The following is a 20,850-nucleotide window of genomic DNA, read 5'->3' as shown; positions in this document are numbered from 1 at the left end:
AGCAGACACACACAAGTCTGTGACAACATCGCTATGGTAACAAGCGTATGAAAACATCTCCATGGCAACACGGCAGTAATGTAGCTGTTCATGCTGTTGCTGTGTCGCTCGTAGTGTGAACACAGCATCACACAATGTAGGCTTAATTTAAAAATCAATCTAATAACTTAACTTAATAATTTGGCCCCACAATATATCAGTAAGGAGTATTTCAGCCATAGAAAGAGGGTCCTTACGCAAAACTAGGCTGTCTCTGCAGTAGAAAGACAAAAATCCTTTTAAAATTAGAGCTACATGACCAGAAAAAAAGAGGGAAAGTGAATGTGGCTTTACTCAAAGGATAAAAAACCTACAACGAAGACTGCATTTGAATGTATTTGAATGGGGTGCAGCTCCACGGCTGACCCTGTGTTTCACCTGTTGGTCTGGCTTTGTTTGTAATACTGTGGATTATCTGTGATTATATGTGATTGATTGGACACAGCATTTTATGTGAAATAAAGATGAATTTTGGTATGATACTATGGCTTGCCTGGTGCCTCTTTTCGTTATTGAAGGATGAAGGATGGAAAAAGTCTTGGCATCCTCTCCTACACGCTCAAGTATCTGCTGTTGCTTAGACCTCCAGCACAACACCAGGACACTTTCATTTGAGTATACTGGACAAACATCCAGTGAGTAAGGAATAATTTAAAGTAAAGAGGATCAAGAAGTAGACTGAGAGAAAGATGAAAGAGACACGACAGCAAACACCCATTGCCAGTAATAACGTTTTCTAATGTCCGATCTTTAAGCAACAAATTGAATGAACTGATGCCGAAGGTTCAGTATGACAGTGAATTTAGGCAAAGCAACCTCAGAGAGCTGGCTAAAAGAGGGGACGTCAGATTCAAATCTGACCGGTTATGATAAGTGTAGGGGACAAATCAAAATCACAGAAAACAATCAGGAGATTGATCAGGAGAAGGTCTGCACCCTTGGTTATGAAATACTGGTGTTCTCCTTTCGACCCTTTTATCTACCGAGAGAATTTGGTCACATCACTATCGCATTAACCTATGCACTAGGGCCAGACTTTGAGGGGGCGGTGACCAGGATTGCAGAAAGCTACAACAACTCACTCGCTCAATCAGCTGATCAACCGTTTTTTGTCCTGGGGAATGTCAACTCTTGTGACCTGTCCAGTCACCTGCCCACACAAAAGCAGTATCTGGACTGCCCTACCCGTCTAACGCGTACCCTGGATAAGTGTTTTGACAATAAACAAGATGCCTATAAATCCGCCGTATAGGGAAATCGGATCACAACATTTATACATCTACTCCTACAATATAGGGCAAAGCTGAAACGAGAAAAAACAGTGACGAAGAATATACAACTATACAACAATACAACTAACTAACTTGATCCAAAGATGGTCAAAAATCTGTGAAATATACCTTTAAGGGAGCAGCGCTATACCGCACTGGGGGCACAAAAAGATGATATCTTGAGTTCAGCTGCACAGATTTTTTTTATGTCAGCTGTAACTAGTCTGAGAAGCATTCAGACAAACCAAATACTGGCTCACATTTTTGCATCAGCCACCATAGTGAGCATCCACTTCACAATGAGCAGCATCAGAAAAACAGGAAAGTGCTTTATTCATTCAATCGTTATGACCCTCAGCCCACCCCTTAGTTGCAGATATTGGGAAGCAATGCAGCAGTAACATAGTGGACGGCAAGCAGAAACAAACCTCCGTGCACAGAAATTGATGATGATTCTCTTGACATGACCAAAAGTTATTTGCATTTACTGTCAATGTGAAGTGAGTTACCTCTGGAGTACTTCAAGTTTCAAATACCACCTGCTGGCAAAACACACAACTGATGCAGAGCCCTCCTCCCCCTTGCCAAAGGCAGACCACGCTAAATAGTTTACAGCAGACCTGCACTTTATGCAGGTTGCCAGACAGTGGAACACTGAACATAAAGTCAGTGCACTGACCACTAACAATGCATGCAACATGATTGCAGCTGCCAGGCTGTTCCCGGTCAAGTATGTGCCCTGTGTCGTACTAGCCTTCAATGAGCAATCACAGTTTTTCTACAGAAATATGCTGAAGTTCATTAATTTTCTCATTTTTACTGGTTTTACCTCTGCTGTTCTTATTTATGTAAGTATTGTATTGTTTGTATCATTCTTGTGGAATTCAAATTATTTTTACTTATGTCTACCTCATGTTGTTCTAAAGTAATTTTCTACTCAGAGTGGGTGCAATACATATACAGGGGCTGATGCAATACTATAGTCGACGCTTGTGGCAGATGCAATACTATAGTCAACGCTTGTGACTACTTTGACTTTTTATTTACATTTTTTGTCTCTCTGTTGTGTCATTTGGATGTACAATATCTGGAGCATGCTGTGATTGCAGTTTTTGTGTGGCAGTGATGCCCAAGACAAATTTCCCCCTGGAAATTTATTTTAAGTTTCTCTTTCAGCATGTTTTTTGAACATGCAGTACCTTTGAGGTTATTCTGGAGAATCTTCTGGAAAGTAAAGGTCGTTATTCTGGATTGTTGCAGTAATAATAATAATACCTACACTTGCATAAAGTAAGCATATTTGTTCATTCCAATATTGATAAAAGTACAAAAACTTGAAAAATAACCCTTTAAGGTAAATTTACAGACAGATTAAAAAAAAAAAGTGATACATTTGCGAGTATGCAGTGGTTAAAAATGAGACTTGGTTTCTAAGTGGGAGAAACTTCCGTGGATAATTCAGCTCCCAATGCACACTAGAGGAACTTTAACCAGGAGAAGTTTCACCTGGGTACAATCTGCAATCCTAATCGCCAAATGGTACTAAATCTTACACATCGCTCCTTCAAACAATATTTCAGAGCTGCATTTATGCCATGTATAGTGACACTGTCCCATGAAGGATACATGAAAATTACTTTAGTTATTGGCCAATTCAATGTGTAATGAATTAAAAGGATTGATTGATTGACTATTATATTTGACAAATACCAATTATAATAACTATGTAATTTTTCTATTGGATGTCTACAATTCTACAATTTCATTTAGCAGACGCTTTTATCCAAAGCGGCGTACAACACAAGCAAGAATTTAGACTTTGTGTGTACATTTGTGGGAAGGTGAAAATCTTCAGCTTTCAAAATTGTAATTACTTCACACAGATGTAATATGGAAATGAAAAATGATGTTTGTAGTCACTGTTGTTTGTTAATTTACTTATACACCTGCCAATGGGCTCCAGTCAGCTCTTATGTATCAGGGTTTGGGCTGTATATTAACAAGTCTACCTTCTACCCACTCTTCCACTTTCTCTGTCACTCTCTCTCGCTCTCTTTCAAAAACTGATGAAACTGTTTTAATTTTGTAAGAAATGTAACATACTTTGCTATATTATTTAAATGTGAAGTGCATAGGCAGAAATCACGGAGGGACATCTGGTTCTGGACATGTTGCTGTTGTTGGCATTATTCAATTCCTACAGTGCATTTTTTAAAATTTGCATCAGAGTCTTGTGTCCTGACGGCTCCGAACAAGTTCCTTCTATCCAGTGCAACAGCTTGATCTGAGATGTAAGGGGTTAATCATGTCCCTGTGAGGATGTGCGCAGAGCAGTCTCTGATATCCCATTGCTAAGTGAGCCTCAATTGCATCTTATCTACTCTATCGTCGGGTCAGCCTCGCCCTGATGCTGGCTGTCCTCCCTCTCCTCATCCTGCGCTTTTGGTTTTGTTTCTCCCTCTGGTCTGACTGGCCACTCGCTGTATGCTAATGGTAGGGAACCTCTTGCGGTCTGCTGCACTCCCACACAATTTTTCCAGATGTTGATAGGTGCTTTTCTTATTTTCAATCTTTAGAAAGAATAAAATATTATAAAAATGTATGGTTGAGTTTAACATTTAAATAAAATATGTTTGCATATCAAAAGCCAAAATATGAGTATGTATTTCTATCAGTCTTGCATTCTTTTAAATAATGAAAGCAAAACATTTCTCAAGATTACAGACAATCTGACCACTGAAAATTCTACAATTCTACAACTCTACAATTTCATTTGGCAGACACTTTTACCCAAAGCGATGTACAACACAAGCAAGAATTTAGACTTAAGGAAAAAACCCTTAGTAAGTGCAAGAAGTGCTTCAGGTGTGATTGGTCACAGGTATTGCCGTCTAGTGGCAGAAGAAGTGCCGCACAGCCCCCCCCCTTTTTTTTTTTTCTGGAAACCAAAGTAATAATCAGTAGCGATCTCAGCATCTGAGATTCAACAATCTCAGTATCACTACTTACGATGACAATCAACATACAACATCACACAACTTTGTCAGTGCTAGATAATCATTAGGTGCTGGGTTTTGGACCATCAGACTTACTCTACCCCAAAGGGCAAAGAGGAGAAGAGTCAGGTTAAGTGCCTAGGTGTTCTCGGAACAATTGAGTTTTCAATTGTCTCTTAAAAGTAGAAAGGGACTCAGCAGAACGCACAGAGTTTGGAAGTTTGTTCCACCATTTGGGAACAACAGAAGAGAAGAGTCTGGCTAGAGATTTAGAGCCGTGCTGGGCTGGAAGCACCAGGCGTCTTTCGCATGCAGAGCGTAGTGGGCGAGAAGGAGAGTAGACCTGGATCAGGGATTCCAAGTAGGCTGGAGCAGTTCTTGTGATTGTTTTGTAAGCCAAGAGAAGTGCTTTGAATTTGATTCTGGCTGCCACTGGAAGCCAGTGAAGAAAGATTAGCATGTATTAGGATGTATTATATTTGCTGTGTAATATGGCATTCGGCAAACATAAAAGCGTAGAAATATAAAGCATGGTTTGAAGGAATTATACCCCATGTCATATTCAAGTAAACTTCATCTGTGATGTGAAACACTGCAATGGCAAAAAACAACAAACAAACACACACACACAAACACACACACACACACACACACAAAGACCGTAATTCTGGGGGGTTAAGACCTACTTTGGCTGTTAGCCACAATTCTCAATACTGCTGTAAGATGAGATTTATATATATATATGACTGATATGAGAGATGCATCGTGTGTTCAGTTGAGTTGAGTTGTGGTCGTGCTGTTGCAACGGACATTAACAATAGACAAAGAAACTAATGAGAAATCCCCATGCTTTTCTTACCCACAGCCCTTAGGTAATTCAACATTTAAAGTTAAGGCTGGAAGAAGGCAGCCTTACACTACTTAACTATAACTAGCGCCAGTGTTACAATTTAACCATCTTTGCACATCTGTTCCTCACTAACCAGCACACTGGACCCTCTACTATACTCAACTCATGGCCTGGGTGCCAAATCTGGCCCCTGACAGGGTGTCACACTGGGACTTTTTTGTATTTTTAATGTAAATAAACTATTCTGTTTATAAAATAAAATAAAATAAAATAAAATAAAATACACTGTCAGTAGAGGAATCTGAATGCCCTAAAATCCAGAAAACGCCATACCTACCTTTGGAGCTTGACTGTAAAATAGTAGTGTTTTATAGAGCAGAGGGTGAGAGAGCGTTTTTCAAATTTCAAACATCTAGTGGGAAACACGCTAAAACAGTTTTTCTCTTCCTTTTCAAAACCACTACTATGGCATAACTTGTCTGAAAGCATTCCTGGGTACAAGCCATGTGTGTGAATATTGTTTATGATTATGACCTCCACATGAGGCACCACTGCGCAGGTCGTTGCTTCATGTGTCGTATACCCGACTGCATAAAACAAAAAGACAAAAACACAATTATGTGCGACTGTAATAAGACCTGCTTTTCTACTCACTGCTTTAATGCACACAAATCACCAAAATATCACCCTAAAGCTGATAAGTGGCTCAGTAAATGTGATACCAGTAAAAAGTGTCTGAGGTGCAAATTGACATACTACAAGCCTATCACACTCAAAGGGGCTGCGCACAAAGGGGCTGCGCACAAGTGCGCATGTAAAAAGTGCCCTATATGCAGCGAGAAAATAGCAGAGGATGATGACAGTCACTTGTGTTACTTGCAACCGTTGAAACCAGAAGAAAAGCATTCTGACAAGTATGTTTTTTTACAATTTCAAAACATATGTATTAACATATGTTTTGAAATTGTAAAAAAGGCTAGCATATTCCCTCTTATGTCAGCACAGAAACTTTTAAAAGTTTCTCTGGCAAAAAATGGGGTTCTTGGGGCTTTGATTGTGTTAAACAATTTTTCCAACATTTCAGAAGAAAAAAATATGCCAAATATGTTTTCATCACTCACAATGCCAAAGGTTTTGACGGTTATCTGCTTCTCAGTTATTTAGTTTATCAAGGTATAACCCCTGACATAATCATGCAAGGCAGCAGGTTCTACATTTTGAAGACCAGACATTCCATCAAATTTACTTTGACTCTCTCTCATTTGTGACACTGCGTCTATCACAGATGCCAAAAGCCTTGGGGTTTGCCTCTAAACTCAAAAGTGCTGAGGACTGTTTATGTTAAGGACAGTAAATTGTTTTGAGTTGTTTGTTTGTTGTTTACTGCTCTTCTAAAGTGATTCTGCTGTGAAATCGTGTTTTATTTCTGAGTTAACGTCACTTCCGGAAGTGACGGCAGAAAACCGGAAGTGACGGTAGAAAACCGGAAGTACACAAACGGGCAGCCGGCAGATCGTTTTTTTAGTGTTTTCTACAACTTTCTCCGTCATCTTACATGCCTATTAAGACGCATTGTCTGTAAGTATGTGTTCTTGAGGTCTATATTGATGCTGAGAATGTATTATTTTACGAGTTACGGACGAAATTTACATGTTTATTCTGTAATGCATTGTGTTGCAGTTTCACACCGTGGTTCAGTAAAGGATCCAAAATAAGTCCTGGCTTCAACTGGCTTTATTGAATCCTGTGTTTAACTGACTGGGTATCCGCTGGTGAGACCAGTACAGTGAAAAGACAGCCATACAATAGGCTGTGAAGAAAGGAGAGCCTGCTAAGATTTGTCACGCATCGTGTTGTCAGCAAGCTAAGTTTCTGTTGCCACATCTGCCACCATTATGCCTTTGAGCCACTGTGATGATGCAGCCCAGCACGACGATAAACAGTCCACGTCATCTAAATCAAGAAAATCAAACGGATCAAAATGGTCTTCAGTCTCTAGTTCCAACATGATGGTTGTCCAAGCAAGGGCAAAAGCAGAAGGAGCTAAAGATTGAAACGGCTCGCCTTCAAGCCACTCTGGAAGCCATGCAAGAGGAAAAAGAAATTAATGCTGCCATAGCTGAAGCTGAAATACTGGAAGCAGGCCTGTTGGAATCAGAATGTAAGTTGCATAAAAGTGCACCTTTACCCGTCCCTCTTGACCAACGGCTTCAGCGCACTGCTGACTATGTGCATGATCAAGCCCACGTCAAATCCATCTACCAGCCACCTAGAACGGATGACAAAAGCATTACTTTCTATCCGCTCCCAGTTGTCCGTCAAACGGCATGCGAACCTGATGCTAGTCAACATAATCAACTCTACCAGGCTCCAGGTGGATTCCCCTCTCAGCAGCCGGCTGCTCCAAGGCAGCAGTGGCATGGTGTCCAGAATGCAGGACACGGCTCTCAGCTTAGATCCTCTCAGCCTGGTCCCTTTCAGTCCGAGCAGCAGTATGAAGATGGTCACTGGGAGCCACGTAGACAACGGCCAGTCGCTTACCAGCCCTACTACGATTCTCCTGTACCCACCAACCAAGGTACTCAAAGCACTACGCTTGACCTCATCAAATGCATGGCCCGTTTGCAGCTAGTATCTACCGGGTTAACTGTCTTCGATGACAAACCAGAAAATTATTGGGCGTGGAAATCATCCTTCCAGGGGGCCACTGCCGACTTGGACCTGTCGCCAAGAGAAGAGCTCGACATGCTCATCAAGTGGCTTGGGAAACAATCATCCGAGCATGCCCGCAGGATAAAGGCCGTAAATATGAGAGACCCATCTTGAGGCTTGAGGATGGTATGGGAAAGGCTGGAAGAAACGTACGGATCACCTGAAGCCATCGAACATACTCTCTTCTCCAAGCTAGAGAACTTTCCGAAGGTGTCATATAAGGACCTACACAAATTGAGAGAGCTGGCGGACCTGATGATGGAGGTGGAAGCCGCAAAATTGGATGGCGTATTGACTGGGCTCTCGTACCTAGATACCTCAAGAGGGGTCCACCCGATCGTGGGGAAGCTCCCATTCGGCATACAGGACAAGTGGAAATCAGTGGGTTCAAAGTATAAGTTCCAACATAATGTTCCCTTCCCTCCTTTCAGTGTGTTTGTTGACTTCATCTGCAATGAGGCTAGAACACAGACAGATCCTAGCTTCAACACTACGCCCTTCCAGTCGACGCCTGCAAAAAAAGAGAGACAGGACAAGAATGTTTGGACGCCTGTAGCAGTCCAGAAGACCCAAGTGTCATCTACGGAGAAAAGAGGGAATCAGCAAAGGGATATTGATCTTGCCAAACATTGTCCTATCCACGACAAGCCTCATTTGCTAAAGAAGTGCAGGACCTTCAGAGAGAAGAATTACGAAGACCGCAAGCAGTTCCTAAAAGACCACTCTATATGTTTCCGGTGCTGCTCGTCCACAAGCCACTTCGCCAAGGATTGCCAAGCGGACATACAATGCAGGGAATGCGAAAGCACTCGGCACGTTTCAGCACTCCACCCAGGCCCGGCTCCTTCAAGGTCAAGGTCAGACCCTCCTGCCTCAGAGAATGGCGGGGAGACCAACGAACCTGACGATGACGAGGTTACCTCTAAGTGCACCGAAGTGTGTGGCGACAGAGTGAGCGAAAGAGCATGCTCAAAGATATGCCTTGTTAACGTGTTCCCCGAAGGACATTATGAAGAATCGAAACGCATGTATGCCATCCTAGACGACCAAAGTAATCGGTCTTTGGCCCGGTCAGAATTCTTCAAGCTTTTCAACATCACAGGAGACTCACAACCGTACACGCTGAAGACATGCGCAGGACTGAAGCAAACGGCCGGCCGAAGGGCCAGCGGGTTCATGGTCGAATCAGTGGATGGAAAGATCAGTCTCCCACTTCCAACGCTTCTGGAATGCAACCAGGTCCCTAACAACCGCACAGAGATCCCCACTCCAAACGCAGCACTCCATCACAGCCACCTGAAATCCATCGTCAAAGCCATTCCTCCCCTTGATTCAGAGGCTAACATCCTTTTGCTGTTGGGAAGAGATGTATTGCGAGTGCATAAGGTGCGGGAACAGATCAACGGTCCTCATGACACCCCCTTCGCTCAAAGACTTGACTTGGGGTGGGTCATCGTTGGAGATGTGTGTCTTGGGGGAGCACACAGGCCGTCTCAAGTGAACGCCTTCAAGACCACAGTTTTGGAAAATGGCCGCCCCACTTACCTTGAGCCATGTACCAGCAAGGTCCAAGTCAAGGAGAACTTCAACTGCCAGCCCCTCAGTACAGCCCAAATCACACGTCGCTCACTAACACATGCCGGAGAGAGTCTGGGCCAGTCAGTCTTCCTTCAGTCGGTCAAAGACCATCAACTTGCGCCATCCATGGAGGATTTGAGCTTTCTTCAGCTAATGGAGGAAGAGTGCTATCAAGACAGCTCAAACAGCTGGGTCGCCCCTCTGCCCTTTCGTTCGCCAAGGAGATGGCTACCCAACAACCGAGACTACGCCTGCCATCGCCTCTCTTCACTTTGCCGAACTCTGGAAAGGCGACCAAAGATGAGGGCCCAGTACTTTGACTTTATGAAGAAGCTGCTCAACAACAAGCATGCCGAAATTGCTCCACCACTCCCTGCTGGCCAAGAGTGTTGGTACCTTCCATCATTTGGAGTCTATCATCCCAGGAAGCCGGAGCAAATCCGAGTGGTCTTCGACTCAAGTGCTCCCTTTGAGGGAGTTTCTCTGAACGACGTGTTGCTTACTGGGCCCGATCTAAACAACAGCCTGCTGGGCGTGCTCCTGAGGTTCAGGAAAGATCTGGTGGCTGTCACTGCGGACATTGAACACATGTTCCATTGCTTCATGGTACGAGAAGACCACAGGGATTATCTGCGCTTCTTGTGGTACCGCGACAACGATCCAAGCCAAGGTATCATAGACTACAGAATGCGTGTGCATGTTTTTGGCAACAGCCCATCTCCCGCAGTTGCAGTCTATGGTCTCAGAAGAGCAGCCAAGCGAGGAGAGGTAGAGTTTGGCAGTGATGCCAGACAATACGTGGAGCGAGATTTCTACGTGGACGACGGGCTCAAGTCATTTTCTACAGAAGAGGACGCTATCAGCATCATCAAACAAGCTCAGGAAATGCTTGCTGCGTCTAACCTTCGCCTCCACATAATATAGCTTCCCACAGACCTGCAGTCATCGAGGCCTTTCCTTTCGAGGACCGTGCCAAAGAGATTAAAGACTTGAACCTCCTTACCGACGATCTCCCTTTACAGCGGAGTCTTGGAGTGTCTTGGAACATCACTACAGACACATTCTCCTTTCAGATCTCAGACGACGAGAAGCCATACACCAGAAGAGGAGTTTTATCAATGGTCAACAGCCTGTATGATCCCCTTGGCTTTTTGGCTCCCGTCACCATATGAGGCAGACTTTTACTCAGAGAGCTCTCTAAGCAAGCCGAGGACTGGGACTCGTCGCTCCCTCATGAAATGGAAGGGGAATGGGCAGCGTGGAAAACCTCCCTCCTAGATCTTCAGGAGCTTCAGATACCACGGCCTTACTCATCATTCCCACTCTGTAATGCTCAAGACAAGGAGCTATTTGTGTTCTGTGATGCCTCTGTTAAGGCCATTTCAGCAGTGGCTTATCTGAAACTAACCACTGAAGATGGAAGGAGTGAAGTCAGCTTTGTCTTCGGGAAGGCCAGGTTGGCACCTCAACCAGAGATTACTGTTCCAAGGTTGGAGCTATGTGCGGCAGTCCTCGCAGTTGAAATCGCAGAACTGGTGGTGGAAGAGATGGATATGGAACTCGACCGCATCACATACGTCACTGACAGCAAAGTTGTGTTGGGGTATATTCATAATCAAGCAAGGCGGTTCTACGTCTATGTGAATAACAGAGTCCAGCGGATTCGACAGACCTCATCCCCAGACCAGTGGCGATATGTTCCCATGGAACACAACCCAGCTGACCATGGGTCCAGGTCAGTTGCTGCAGCCTCCCTGAGCACCACAACTTGGTTGTCTGGACCACCTTTTCTCCGGAACCCATCTTCAGACTTCTCCGAACTTGAGGAACCCTTTGACCTCCTCAACCTTCACGCTGATGCTGAGGTATGTCCATTGATCACAGCAACAGCCAAAGACGTTTCAAATGAGGGGGCCGCATTACACAGTCGGGACTGGGAACAGATGAAACCAACCCCATCATCATCCCAGGTAAACATCATTTGGCAACTCTGCTTGTGCGTCAATATCATCACGCTGTGAAGCACCAAGGTAGACATTTTACGGAAGGAGCCATCCATGCTGCCGGATTCTGGATTGTTGGGGCCAAAAGGTGCATCACAAGTCTTCTCTTCAAGTGTGTTACCTGCAAGAAGCTTCGTGGTAAGACAGAGCACCAACAGATGGCCGATCTTCCAGCAGAGCGACTTCAAGCAGCACCACCCTTCACCTATGTGGGTGTCGACATCTTCGGGCCATGGGAAGTGGTTTCACGCCGCACCAGAGGTGGTCACGCCGACAGCAAACGATGGGCTGCATTATTCTGCTGCATGTGTACGAGGGCTGTACATATAGAAGTCATTGAGAGTATGAGTGCCAGCAGCTTCATAAACGCCCTCAGAAGATTCTTCGCTATTCGAGGCCCAGCGAAACAGATCTACTCACACCATGGCACTAATTTTGTTGGTGCATGCCACGAGTTGAACATGGACGCCTCAAGTTGCAGTTCGGTTGTCTTGGAGAAGTATCTTCAGAGTCAGCAGTGCAAATGGGTGTTCAACCCGCCCCATTCATCTCATATGGGCGGCGTATGGGAGCGGATGATTGGGATCGCCCGCCGCATCCTCGACAGCATGCTCCTCCAGAATGCACGGTCTCGTCTCACGCATGAAGTGCTGACGACATTCATGGCTGAGGTCACAGCAGTGATTAACTCAAGACCCCTCATTCCTGTGTCCTCGGACCCAGAAGCACCATTAATTCTGACTCCAGCTGTACTGCTGACCCAGAAAACCGGCACTCTTCCTCCTCCGCCTGGAGATTTTGGGAAAGTGGAACTCCTTAAAGAGGAATGGAAACGTGTTCAGAGTCTAGCAGAGACGTTTTGGAACAGGTGGCGTCGAGAGTACCTGAGCACGCTGCAGTATCGTAGTATAAGTGGCAAGACAACAGGCCCAATCTGAAAGAGGGAGACGTGGTCTTGTTGAAGGACAACCAGGCCAAACGGATTGAGTGGCCGATGGCCATCATTGTGAAGGCTTCACCAAGCAAAGACGGGAAGGTGAGAAAGGTGGACATTAGAGTCTCCAGAGACGGAACCCAGAAAGTTCTCTCTCGACCTGTCACTGAACTGGTTGTCCTTCTGTCTCCTGAGGACTCTTAAGTGAAAGATGAACTTAAGTGGGGTCGTTCAAGGACCCCAGGCGGGGAGTGTTAAGGACAGTAAATTGTTTTGAGTTGTTTGTTTGTTGTTTACTGCTCTTCTAAAGTGATTCTGCTGTGAAATCGTGTTTTATTTCTGAGTTAACGTCAGAAAACCGGAAGTACACAAACGGGCAGCCGGCAGATCGTTTTTTTTAGTGTTTTATTTCTGAATTATTAAATTAATTCACAGAAAACCGGAAGTGATGGCAGAAAACCGGAAGTACACAAACGGGCAGTCGGCAGATCGTTTTTGAGTGTTTTCTACAACTTTCTCCGTCATCTTACATGCCTATTAAGACGCATTGTCTGTAAGTATGTGTTCTTGAGGTCTATATTGATGCTGAGAATGTATTATTTTACGAGGTACGGCCGAAATTTACATGTTTATTCTGTAATGCATTGTGTTGCAGTTTCACACCGTGGTTCAGTAAAGGATCCAAAACAAGTCCTGGCTTCAACTGGCTTTATTGAATCCTGTGTTTAACTGACTGGGTAGCCGCTGGTGAGACCAGTACAGTTTAAGTAAAGGTTACTTTCCCCATGTTTTTATCTCTGAGAAGCATTTAAATTATGTTGGTTCCTACCCAGCCCCTGAAGCCTACGGTGTAGAACGCATGTCAGAGATTGAAAAGCAAGAATTTGAAGCGTGGTATGCAACCAAAACCAGCAGAATTTTAATTTCAAAAAAGAAGTGATAGCTTTGTGTGATAACGAGACCAAAATTTTGGCCAAAGCATGTTCAAAGTTTGGTAGCAAGTTCATTGTAGAGACCAGTGTTGATCCTTTTAGCTGTATTACAATGCCTCAGCCTGCATGAAAGTTTTCAAATCAAATTTCCTCCCACCCAACACATTGGCCATCCCCTCACCTGACAATTACCATCGGCAAACTAAGAGGTATTCAGATGCAGGCATCCAGTGGCTAGAATGGGTGTCACACAATAAAAACGTTCTCATTCAGCGTGCTGTAAACTTGGTGGAGAAAAAGCTGCGGCAGTACGGTAGACGGTTACGCAGAAATTGACGGCGTTAAAAGAGTGTGGGAATTTCTCGGTTGCTTCTATCATGGGTGCCCGTAATGTTTCTCATCTGTCGAAGTCAACCCACTAACAGGTACCACTTTTGAAGTGCTACACTCCGCCTGTCTTTGATTACAAAACTTGCAATGAATGGAAAATGTTGTGGTCGAGTTTATCTGGGAGCATGAATGGATTCAAATGAAAAATTCTGATCAGTGTTTGAATGACTTTCTTCAGCAATACCGCGCTCCTCAGCCTTTGATAACCCGCGATGCCCTGTTTAACGGTAGGACCTGTCCTGCTCGTCTTAGGTACACTGTTGGCACACATGAGCAGATTCACTATGTAGATGTTACATTACTCTACCCTTACGTTAACACCAGCTCTGATTACCATATTGGTCACCCTGAGCTAATTTTGAGAGATTTCAAAGACCCGCAATTGTACTTTGGCGTGATTAAAGCCGTTGTGCATCCACCCCAAGGGCTTTATCTGCCGGTATTACCTTACAGAAATAGCCTGGGAAAATTGGTCTTTACCCTCTGTCGTACATGCGCAGACAAAAACAACCAGAGTGGTCCCTGCATGCACAGTGATGATGAGAGGGCCTTATTTGGCAGCTGGGCAACCCCTGAGTTTTTGATGGCTCTAGATAGAGGATACAGAGTGGGTGAAATTTCTGAAGTTTGGCATTTTGAGTAAAAAAGCAGCTCTATCTATCTCTATCTGACTACATCAAAACATTTTTAAACAAGAGGCATCTGGCTACTCAGCAGACACCCTAGATGAGGAGAGCAGAGAAAAACATATTGCAGATTACCTCACTAACCAGGGCATTCAATTAGATTGTGAAAAAATCTGTCCTGACCCTGCCAAAAGACAAATGTCCAAACTCTGTCTCAACAGTTTCTGGGGTAAGTTTCTCCAGAGAACCAACCTAAGGCAAGCCACCCTTGTCAAAAAACCTGAAGAGTTTTCAAAGTTTTTCTTCTCAGAGCAGTACGACATCAAATACTTTGCATTTCTGAACGGCGAGGTAGCTATGGTGCAGTGGCAACACACAGACAGGTACAGAGTACCTTCAGGCAATGTGAAAAATGTTTTTATTGCCACCATTACCATAACCTATGCACGTTTAACACTGTACCGTAACATGGAGATGATGGCCGCTCCCGAGCGAATTTTGTACTATCACACTGATTCTCTAATTTACCTGCTCAGACAGGGTGAGACCCCTCTTCCAACAGTTAACTACTTAGGACAGCTGACCAACGAGTTGGACGGTGAATTTATTACAGAGTTTGCAGCCGCACGACCCAAGTCTATGCCTATAAAACAAAATCAGGTAAAGCTGTGCTGCATGTTTAGGGACAGACCCATAACAGCTGCTAAAAGATTAACTTTGACAGGGTTAAACAACTGGTAGAGGGTTACATACAAGATCCAACCAGGGGGACGCTATTACAGCGCCTCAGCAAAACATTGTCAGGGATAAAAAGGCTTCAGATTGGAAAATATGTCACTTCAGAAAAAGTTTAGAGTAGTGTATGACAGTCACACTGAGCCCTTTGGCTTTTGATCTCAAGCTCTGAATCTCTTGTGATTGTAAATATTGTATTTTTGGATTAAACTGTTGTTTTTTTCTATTTTGATTGATTTTTTTTTGTTTTATTGTTGTTTGTTTTTGTTTAGATATATATTTTTCTGTTCCAATTTCTTTTAAAAGATGATCTAATAGCATAACTGAAAGAATACATGTTTTTCTATTGTGATTGAAAATATTGTATTTTAGGATTAAACTGCTGATTTATTTTTTTCTATTGTGATTGTAAATACTGTATTTTTGGATTGAACTCTGCTGATTTGTTTTTTCTATATTGATTGTAAATACTGCGTTTTTGGATTGAACTGCTGCTTTTTCTATTTTGTTTAAAAAGAAAATTATTTGTCAAAAAAGTTCTGGAAAACTGTTTGCATGTAATGAATGTTGTTCCTGATAATATTGTATGGATTTATACTTCTTTTCAACCAATAAAAATAAAAGGGCTACCTGATTCTTTTGAAGATGAAACCCTTTTTCCCTCTGACTTCACACACTAGGTTATTTTAGACTACCTCATCTTTCAAGCTTCCAATCATCCACAGGTGGTGAGAATTTTCATCCAATACCATCATCACAGAAACATGAGCGTCATCATGCTCACCCAGAATGTTTTTCATCAGGGCAAATTTAGCTGCACCTTAAGTCTCAATTGTAACTACCTATTGCTGTTTAAAAATCTGTGAGATAAAATGCAAATGAATACTCTAGCTCAACAAATGTTTCCCTCCAGAAAAAAATATTTTTAATTAATTTTTGAGGACGTTACCAGGCAACCGCACTCTTACTTAATGATGGACTTGACTCATCATTGTCCAGACCAGTTCAGACTGAGAACAGGGATACTACCTGGTGAGTGGCCTGCTGTGTATCTGCCCAAATCTTAACCATCATGCCAAGCACGCGCATGAAGAGAAATGCCCCCTTACTTAAAGTTTTAGCTCACGCCACACCCAAGAAGCACAAGGATATTTTAAGAGGTTGCTACTCAGATCTTATCCAGTCTTTGTCCGAGATTGCTCTTAATTCTTTAAAGGGAAACATTCCTCTCTCTTGCCAACAGTATCAAAAACTCAAAAGACAAAAGAAATTGCTCAGGTTGCTGGCTGACAAGAAAATTAGTCTGAAGCATAAACAGGGTGCATTGCAGCAAACAGGGGGTTTTCTCTTTCCTCTGCTTACAGCAGCAGTTCCTATAATAGGACAGTTAATAGCAGGACTGGTCAGAAAATCAGATTAACCTCAAATGAAGATGGCTTTCAAGACAGTGCAGAAAATGTTTTTGGTTTCGCCTCAGCTGTTAAACCATCTGACTCGAACTGCCTCAGCAACGAGCAGCAACAACAACAACATCAGACAAACCGCCGAACATGATTTAGATTTGAGAATGAAAGAAATTTTAGAGGAGCAAGGAGTCAGTCCTTATGAAAAGATGAAAAAGGTACAATTCTCTACTGCAGTGTTACCTTAATCTCATCAAACAAGTGCAGAACGAAGTACACCGCTTGACTTTGACTCTACTGCAAGATGAATTAAAACATGCAGAATCAGAAGAGGAAAAACAACCTAGCGAAGAGGAAGTGGCGATATTGAAAAACCTTCCTGTTCATGATCGTAAAAATGTAGAGTATGTATTGAATAAACTACCTGAAGCTCAGAGGGGGTGGACTCCCAGAGGAGAGTTTATTTAGAGGTAGAGCGGTCAGAGGTTCCCATATGATCGACCTGTCAAACACCTAACAGGTTCCTATAAGAAATCCAATGCCCCCTCACCCAGAGGCTGGACCCCATTTCTTGAAACTTTCTGAACTGAATATTCCAGAGACCTCTGTTTCTAACCCGCATGCTTGAGAGCAATTCAGAAAACTAAAATACCAAGGACAAGTGCTCATGGAGGATGATGATGAGCTTCCTCCTCACAGAAACAATGTAGCAAAAAGAAGAAGAAAAGAAAGGTGTCCAGTGTGCCATGGCTAGGGTTTTCCCCATAATATTGCATGATTGAAGCAATGTAATATTATTAAAAAGACTCTGTAATGTCGGATGATGTTTTTTATTCTGTATGATTTTATTAAATTCAATAAAACATGATTAAGATACATGTTTTGCTTTTTTTTTTTTTACATCTCACAGTCTATGACAGTCTATGACAATCTTTAAACAGATGTAATGAACATGACAGTTGGTCACAAAACCTTGTGCAGGGAGGTAAAAAACACTGCTGATATTTTTCAACAAAGTCTGACACTATCACATCATTTTTTATCACATTGTCTGAGGTGCGAGATATGAAGAACAGAAGAACTGGTACTTCCCGGCTTTTATATCAGACGGATGAGGGGAGTTTTTAGGACCGGGACCACATGTGAACCATTCAACGGCTTTTAAACCTAAAATGTACGCCACTGGGGGGGAAAAAAACGCACTTGATGGCAACCACTACCCGTCCATCGAAACACATTTTTTAAGGGGACTTGTAAGCAACACATTTATTTGTCTCAAAATGATTTCTTTATCATCGTAATAGCCTTCTTCAAATATTTTTCTGTGGATGGTTAATGTGCTATCGTAATAGGTAAATTTTTGGGGTATGTGTTCGTCGAACTCTGGAACTCTGTGCTCCAAAGTGCATTGGCGCAACCAGGACCAAGACCACAATCACAGCAAGCGGGGGTACAGTATCAGTGCAGCCACAGCACGAGCACAACTAAAGGCATGGTCACAGTGCCAGCACAGCTATCACCATGATCAGGCACAGCCAGAGTTGCAGCCAGGATCCAGGAAAACTAGGAAACAAGGGAGCAGCAATGCTCCGGAGAGGCAACGGGATTAGCGTAGTGCAGTTCAACAGACCTAAAGCGGTGAGCAGTAAAAAGGATAAGCACTCAATGAGGATCCTAGAGTCACTGATCAGCAATTATGACTTAAATATGAATGCCAGAGAGCAGTAATTGAAAAGAAAGAAAGAGAGAGGAAGCAGAGCCAGAGTGGCAGGTCTGAACAGACTCAAACCCACCCCACCGGATCCGGCCGAAAGCTCTGCCACCTCCCCCTCCTCCCCATCACACGGACGGGGATTTCAACTGAGCACAAGAAACTTGTGCTCCAGGAATATAAACACTAACGGAACATGGGTCACTAAACTGCTATTATGGCTTAAATAAAGGTCAGAGAGCAGTGTTAGTCCCCACTGCTCTCTGACCCCTATAGAAAGTCCCCCAGCAAGTTAAACCTATGTCAGCCTAACTATGGGCTGGTCCAGGCAACCTGAGCCAGCCCTAATTATAAACTTTATCAAAGAGGAAGGTCATAAGTCTACCCTTAAAAGTGGAAATGGTGTCTGCCTCCCTAACCGAAACAGGAAGATGGTTCCATAAGAGAGGAGCATGGTAGCTGTAGGCTCTGGTTCCTATCCTACATTTGGAAACTTTGGGAACCACAAGTAATTCTGCATTTTCAGAGCGCAGTGATCTTGAGGGTTGGTGAGGAACTATGAGCTGCAACAGATAGGATGGAGCCTGACCATTTAGAGCTTTGTAAGTAAGGAGGAGGATTTTAAATCCAATCCTGGATTTTACAGGGAGCCAGTGAAACGAAACTAAAGCAGGAGAAATACGGTCCCTTTTCTTGGTTCCCGTTAGAACACGTGCAGCAGCTTTCTGCGCCAGTTGGAGCTGAGTGATTTGTTGGAACAACTGAATAATAGTAAATTACATTTATCAAGCCTAGAGGTGACAAATACAAGTACTAATTTTTCATCATCTGTCTGGGATAGGATATGTCTAATTTTTGCGATGTTACGTTGAAGTTTGTTTTATGTGGGAGGCAAAAGATAAATCTTGATCAAACAAAACTCTGAGGTTGCTTACAGATGTGCTAGAGTCCAAGGTAATACCATCTAGAGAAATTACATTGTTAGAAAGGGAGTTTCTGAGGTGGGCAGAGAACAATAACTTCATTTTTGTCTGAATTCAATATTAAGAAATTACGACTCATCCAGGCTTTTACGTCCTTGTTTGAAGTCTAGATAGCTGATCAGTGTCATCTGGTTTCATTGATAGATTCATTTGGGTATCATCAGCATAACAATAAAAAATTATAGTATTTTCTAATAATGTTGCCTAGAGGAATATAAAAAGTAAAAAGGATTGGTCCAAGCACAGAACCTCGTGCACTCCGAAGCAGACCTTAGTATGCACAGAGGATTAATCATTGATGTGAACATATTGGGAAGGGTCTGATAAGTAAGATTTAAACGAGGTTAGTGCTGTTCTTTCAAGGCCAATTAACTGTTCCATTCTGTGAAGCAATATTTGATGGTCAGTCGTGTCAAAAGCGGCACTGAGATCTAAAAGGATTAAAACAGAGACCAGACCTGAATCAGAAGCAATCAGTAAGTCGTTATTAATTTTTACCAGTGCCGTCTCTGTACTATGATGAAGTCTAAAGCCTGACTGAAAGTCCTCGAATAAACTATTATCTTGGAGAAAGTCACAGAGTTGATGAGCAACCACTTTCTCAAGGATTTTAGAAATAAAGGGGGGATTTGATATCGGTCTATAGTTAGCTAAAATCTCACGATCGAGAGTGTTAAGTCAAGTCAAGTCAATTTTATTTGTAGAGCCCATTATCACAAAACGTGGTGTGCAGGGTGGACAGACATGCAATAGATGTCGTTAATAACAAATGAAATACAATTGTGGCAAAAAGGAAAGGGGGGGGGGGCTGCAATAATGTAAACAGATGCATGTCATAATACAATAACGATAGGTATGAAATTATCAAATGCACTCTATGATGATATTGTGGGTCACTGTGAAAGTGTGACAGGGTCAGTGTGATGGGGGTTTTTATGCATGTTTTAATAATACTTTTCTGCATGTTTTAGTTTATTCATCTATTGTGCTTTTAAGTTGTTGTGCTAGTTTTATGGGATTGTTTTTATTGTGCAGTGAGTATTTTTGCATGCAGTGTTGTCTTTTCCCATCGCCCCTGAAAGCAGCGGACACTGACCAACCCCCAGGCAGCAATCAGTGAATGAACAACCGCTGTGGCGTGCAGAAGGGGAAAAGGTGAAAAGAGGAAAGCGGAAGACACGAGCGGGAGGGAGGACAAAGCGACCACGAGAGCCAGTAAAGGCTGCGGTGACCCGACGGAACGCACAGCCGAGGCGACAAAGACACCGGAGCCTGAAGCGTCTCGCCCGTTTGGCGAGAGTACTCCAGCCTGGGTCAGTAGTTTGACTACCACCCAGGAAATCTGTGAGTAATTTTTTTACCTTGTGTGCGGCGGGTACTGGAGGGCCGGCTGCGGGGCCAGGCAAGGGTGTGATTTTGGGGCTGTTCAGTGTCACCACGGTACTGGCTCTGGTTTATTTACTTCCCCAGGACGACCGGAGCAGTAGAGGAGGTGCTGCGGGGAGAGAGCGGTCGGGAGCTGCTGCAGTTCAGGGAGGAAAGGTCTGCTAAGGACTCTGCGGCCACAAGCGTCACACATGGGCAAGCGACTCCACTGGAAGGGGCAGCGATAAAGGGGTACTGAAAAGGACTTGACAGACTTTTTTAGGCATCATCTGTGTTCTTTTACCACCATGATTTTATTGTA

At 43.3% G+C, this 20,850-nt stretch overlaps 1 protein-coding gene across 3 annotated transcripts in view; it reads right to left on the bottom strand.

The window, feature by feature from the left end:
• Nucleotides 1-20,850, bottom strand: part of sorcs2 (sortilin-related VPS10 domain containing receptor 2) — a 671,324-nt gene that overhangs the window by 486,981 nt on the left and 163,493 nt on the right. The gene's annotated exons all lie outside the window — the stretch shown is intronic.

The sequence above is a fragment of the Plectropomus leopardus genome, chromosome 23 (assembly GCF_026936395.1).
Source record: "Plectropomus leopardus strain MGB_pleo_1.0 chromosome 23, ASM2693639v1, whole genome shotgun sequence".
NCBI lineage: Eukaryota > Metazoa > Chordata > Actinopteri > Perciformes > Serranidae > Plectropomus > Plectropomus leopardus.
This window is presented reverse-complemented; position numbering and strand designations above follow the sequence as displayed.